The sequence below is a fragment of the Cyrtonyx montezumae genome, unplaced genomic scaffold (genome assembly GCF_038088225.1).
Source record: "Cyrtonyx montezumae isolate F1298 unplaced genomic scaffold, pur_monq_1.0 scaffold_50, whole genome shotgun sequence".
Classification (NCBI taxonomy): Eukaryota; Metazoa; Chordata; class Aves; order Galliformes; family Odontophoridae; genus Cyrtonyx; species Cyrtonyx montezumae.
Genome location: NW_027072057.1, coordinates 1003161 through 1009160, shown reverse-complemented (window position 1 = coordinate 1009160; position 6000 = coordinate 1003161). Strand labels below are relative to the sequence as shown.

The window sequence follows — 6000 nt, the reverse complement described above, 5'->3', positions numbered from 1 at the left end:
GATGGAGAACTTTTGCTACAGAATACATTAGGCTCAGCATCTGGTTAGCATATACAGTGTTTAACTTCCTGGCCATGGCTGTGATCTGCACAACTCCAAAAGAAGTCAAATCCATATAAGAAAAATAAATATTTTATATTACATATAAAAGCAACAAATCAGAAGGTCTATGGGGACATTCTCAGCAAGTGTCACTATGCGCTTGCTATGTTTACATATTCTAATTGGGCATCTTCTCTTGGTCATTGTCAGAAACAAGATCTTAGTCTAAAACCTTGATACAAATATTCTTATGTTCATTTCCGTAATATGAATGCTCAATATGACTCAAACATTACAGGAGCATTTTCAAGGAGTCAGAATTATGCAATCTTTAGGCATTGCAGCTTAATTCAACTACTCAAACTGCACGTGCCCTCTCAGGCTCTTCAGTAGTCACAGAATGTGGGGAGAAGCGTTTATATCATAAGCAATAAGCAAGGCAGCTACCCAATCTAATTCTCAAGAAGGATCTATTTTTAGCATGTTTGAATGCATTCTCCTTCATGCACTGGAATGGCCTGCCTAGGGAGGTGGTTGAGGCACCATCCCTAGCGCTGTTCAAGAAGCGTTTAGATGAGGTGCTAAAGGATTTAATTTAGTAGTTGGGTAGAGATAGTGATAGGAGGATGGTTGGACTAGATGATCTTATAGGTCCTTTCCAACCTTATGAACTTATGAACTTATGAACTTATGGGGGATGTCAGCCCTCCAACACCTGGCCCACTCTGCATTGCTGGGCAGGACAGTCTATATACAGAGTAAGTTTTCAGTCCACCTCTTCTTTTCTGTCTGTGCTGTCTTTTCCTTTCAGTGCCAGTGGAGTCCAGCCCTGCAGGGAAAGAAACAAGAACAGTAGAAACTTAGTAGTTGACAGGGACCACTTCATTTTTCTTTTCACTTCAAATTTTGCATAAGTAATTAAATATTTCAACGTGGTAGCAGTGAAGACAATCCATTTAATCCAATTGAATGAAACAAAACATTGCCCAAATGTATGCATCAATTCATCAAGTGATGAATTTTTGACTTCTCATTCTTTTTCAGATTTAGGTTTAGAAAAAAAAGATGTTTGCTGTTAGAAGCAGGAGCTGTGACTTGGCCTCTGAACTTTCTTAGTTGCTTTAAACTGAAAATGACAGAGATTTGTCTCTGAAACAACAGTAGAACTTTAGTTGAATCTAAATAAACATCTCCTTGAGAGTGGGAGAGTTGTAATGGTGGCCTACACACACTAGGAAATCCACTTCTCTCTAAAAATATCTCTTCCAGGCCTGAGAAAACCTGAAAAGCATAGGAAAGAACAGGGAGAGCAAAATGACAAGCAAGCTGTTCCAATGGCTGGCCTAAATGATTACTAAATGGTAATTGAAGGTTAAGAGATTTATGTTACTTTTGAACTATGTCGTTCATGCTAGGAACATAGATGGTATCGACTTCCTTATGTTGTGCAAAGATGGTCATGGATAGTGAAGCCAGGCTACCACATGAAATACGAAACATTGATATCCTCATGCACTTAATATAGGAAGTGGGACAAAGAGATCTGAAAATCTGCAATGATTCTTTGTAGCTGATAGCTGAGTTATGTCTGGAGCAGTGTTGGTGAACACAAGAACATTTAAGTATTCAGAATGAGAAAAAGCTCCTACAGATTCCTCTCTCCTCTAGTGGATTAGAAAAGCACTATTCAAATGTCAGCAGACCAGACATGACTAGCTGAGCTGATTTGCAATCAAGACAATAACAGCTACCACCAAGTATCGTTCCAAAGAGATGGGTCTGGTCTAATTTCAGAGAAATGTGTAGTTGAAATTTAAGTAGTACAGCTGCAGTGCTATGACGAGTTTTCCTCAGTTTGGAACACAGTTCTAAGGACAATAGGGTTAAATGCACTGGAAAATGCATCAGATACACATGAAGGCAGTTGGACCCACAGACTCCTTGAGGATACTTAAATCTGACAATTCTGTTGTTGAACCTGAGTTGATCTGTCACCTCCAAAATGAATGGTGGAGGAAGGGCACAGAAAAAGGCGTGCTCCTGCAAAGAGAGAGCATCTGCCCCATGCCTGGTGTAAATTTTAGATGTTGTAAACTTCTGTTGGCCTTCCTCTAGAACCCTTTCTTATTCATTATACACACACACACACATACATATATATGCATGTATGTATATATTTAATGTGATGTCCATATCTTCATATCCTATTGAAGCTGAGACTGAGATAAACATGTTCATAATGATGTTTGCAGTTGTATTCTCATTTATCTCCTAACATTACACATTTGCTTTAATAGTTTCTATCTAGTAACTTGATGTTATTGAAAACTTTCCTATAGTGACTTCTAGATCTATGCTGAGAGTAGTAATACATAAGTTGGATCGTGTAAATTAGTTATTTTTTCAAAAATTCACCACTTGATATACACAAACACTGAATTTCCTTTCCCAAAAAACTGCTCAGTCACTACCAGAATATAATTCACAATTGCATACCTATCTATCATTTCTAAATAAGTATGTAATAACATTCTAGCATTACTCACTATGAGATTATATTGAAAAAGTTCCTCTGCTGCAATAATTGTATATTTTATTTTATAATTTGTTTTACATCCATTCTTTCCTGTATTGTCCACTTCATAAATATCTATAATGACCTCATCTCTTCCCCAGATAACCTTTCCCAAGTTATTTCTTTAACTGATTATTATTAGAGACTTCACTAGAAATGTTTCCTTTACCTAACATTGCTATTCCAAATATATTTTCTTCTCTATATGCTTGTCAGTTCTTTCAAATAATCCAGTTTTATTAACTATAGCTTTCTTCTGTAAGAAAATCCTGCTTGTTTATATCTATAATTACTTCCATAAACCTAGCTTTTACAAATCCAACCTCTACTGGGCAGGGGCACCTAGAATAAGTTGCTCAAGAAAATTCCCAGTTTTGGAATATCTCCAGCAAGGGAGATTCCAACTTTAGAGCAGTCTGCTGGTACTCTGTCACCTGAAAATTGAAGTAGAATGTAGATCATTCTGAAAGTAATGCCTCCTATTTATTTCCATGGGAATTACAACAGATACAAAGAGTACAATAGCACTGCTTGATAGAGCAAATTGTCAGCTACAAAACACTATTTTTTCAACGTAGTCATTCTCATTTTCACCAGCAATGAACAAGACCTTGTATGTTGCACTCATAAAAACGTGCACCAGTCGAAATGACCCATTGTTTCACAGCCACTCCGATGGCATTGTTGCTGAAATGCACCACTGCCTCACTGTACTAACATCAGCTATTTAGTCTCCATAAACATTCAGTGAGTGCTGATGAATGTCAATGGTTGCAATTTTAAATGCATGAAGGAATTCAATTCCATTTCCCCTTAGCTTCATATGCACTTTTATATTTGATGTCATTTTGTCAGACTGCCCCTCTGCTGTCATCTGTTACATGGCAACAAAATGTAATGGAATATTGTCAGGAAGGTTTACCCTCTACTGACATATCACCAACATGTGCCTCTCACATCATGGACCAACATAATAAAATAGGAGACATTATTTTCAGAACAGCCTCTTACTTTCTGTTATTCAGTTGGAACCTAGTGTGTTTCAGCTGCTGACCATTGCCTCTTGTCCTGTCCATGGGCACCTCTGCAAAGAGCCTGACTCTGTCCACTTTGTACTCTCTGTTCAGGTGCTAATAAACATTGATTAGATCCCTCGGGTTTTTTCTTCTCCAGGCAGAACTGATCCAACTTCTCAGTCTTTCCCCATATGCAAAAATAACAGTCTATTCACCATCTCTCTGGCCATTCATTGGACTAACTCCAATACATCCGTGTCTCTCTTGCAGCAAGGAGCCCTGAATGGCTCACAGTACTCCAGATGTGGCCTCCCTGCTGCTGAGTAGAGGGGAAGATCACCTTCCTCAACCTTCAGGCAGTGCTTTGCCTAGCACAGCCAAGAGTATCTTTAGCTTTGTTTATGGAAAAGAATTGTTGCTGGCTTATGCTCATCTTGGTGTTCTTCTTGTTGCCTTTGGCATTCCTTTCTAGATTCAATTACATGGTGCTTTGGTTTTCCCAACCTTATTCCTGTATGCTCAGACAATAGGACTTTATGCTTTCCATATTATTCATCTGTTTGCACTTTCTGATTTCCTCCTTATATTGTTTGGGTTTGGGCAGAATCTCCTTGTTCATTCATGCAGACTTCCTCTTTGTTGGGATAGGTCACTCTTGAGCTTAGAGGAGGTGATACTTAAATATTCTCAGGCTTTCTAGTGTCCCTCTTCCCTCCAGGGCTTCTTCCCATGGAATTCTTTCAACCAGATCCTTAAGGAAGTCAAAGTCCAACAGACAATGGTCAGGAAGAGCATAATAACTCTAATAGAGCAATTTCTCAACTCTAAAACAATTTTTCAAAATAATCACCACCATCAGATATACAATTTCATCTGCAAAGAAAAAGCCTGCAAGCTTGCGCTCATGAAAATCTGCACCAGCAGTGGTTACACACTGCTGCTGCCACCACTAGTGAAATATACCACCCACTGCCTCAGTGTGCTCACGCCCGCTGTTTGCCCTCCATAAATGTTTATCAATAAACGACAGTGGGTGCCATTTTTTTCCACATGCAAGAATTCAGTGACACACTTTTGCTTCATAAACTCTTCTATATCAGACAGCACTTTTGTTAGAGTGCCCCCCTGCTTCCATCTGTCATACAGCAACAAAATGTAATGGAATATTGGCAGGAAGGGTCAACCTCTACTGCCATCCCACCAACATCTGCCTCCGACATTGTGGGTCAATATAATGTAACAGGAGACATTTCCTGCCTCAGCTCTCATAAAATATACAGTATAGCTAAAGCATACAAGTAACATGACCTACTTTTATCATTAATATTTTTATTACAAAAAAGAAGGCCACAGAAACATAAATGTAATGAGATATTTAACCCTGTTTTTGAGAGCCTAAAGCATCACCCCAGTTCAATGGAAGTGATTGAAATTCTTAGTGACTTCCCAAGGTTTTCTTTCCCGAGAGTTTTTTGATGAAATTTTACTCTTCCTGTGTTTCATCCTTGAAAACATATGGTCAAAAATGTATTTAATGACAAGAAGCGATCGCATGATTAAAGTGTGACTGTGGAGTGAGGGATATCTTTCTCTGGTAAAGGAAGTCTTACAGAAGATATGAGATAAGATAAAAGAGATATGATTTAATTTTTCTTTGAGTTGAATATCTGATTGCAACTCTATACACTCCATTTCAAAATTGGAAGGGGATGTATTTATGTCAATAGCTCAAGGCAGGGGTGGCTGCAGGAAGGGCTGGTCCAGGCCACATGTGGCCATGGGCTGTGGCTTGGACTTGCCTGCAATGTCACCCTTACTTGTCTACTTGTCAGTCCTTACCTATAAAACCTCAGTTAGCTTCTCACCATGAAAATGTCATGGTATTTTCACAGGTCAATAAAATGTTGGTAAGTGTGGAGTAATGTACATTGGAAGAACATCTCAATTTTGTATAGTGATGGGCAGCCATTAAATCTGTGGACTGCAATATTAACACAGCCTTTCATCAAATCTTGAAAGAGAAAATACAGAAACAGAAAATCACTGGGGAGAATAACAAAGCTAATGCAAAGTAAGTAACTATTTCCTTGCACTGAGAGATTAGATAGATCATCACTACTTGCCTTGTTGTGCAGAGAGGAATTACTGACTGCTTCTGTTATGAGAACAAGGGACTGACAGGGACAACTCAGAAAGAAAATATTTTCCAATAGACACATGTAAATTATAAATCTCATGGCCAGAGGGCAAATAAAATTGATTCTGAAGTGATTAAATAAAATGAAAAATGTCTAGCAAACACTCCTGAACATATTCATCTGTCCTGCTATAAATCTGTAAACTCAAGATTTCCAGGATGTTGGAAGA

The 6000-nt window shown here is 38.4% G+C and overlaps 1 long non-coding RNA gene across 1 annotated transcript in view; it reads right to left on the bottom strand.

The window, feature by feature from the left end:
- Window positions 1–738: 738 nt before the first annotated feature.
- The window catches only part of LOC136056439 (uncharacterized), a 30614-nt gene continuing 25352 nt past the window's right edge, over window positions 739–6000 (bottom strand). Inside the window, exon 3 of the long non-coding RNA XR_010622949.1 lies at window positions 739–871. This is a non-coding gene — a long non-coding RNA (uncharacterized LOC136056439). The remainder of the gene's footprint in view (window positions 872–6000) is intronic.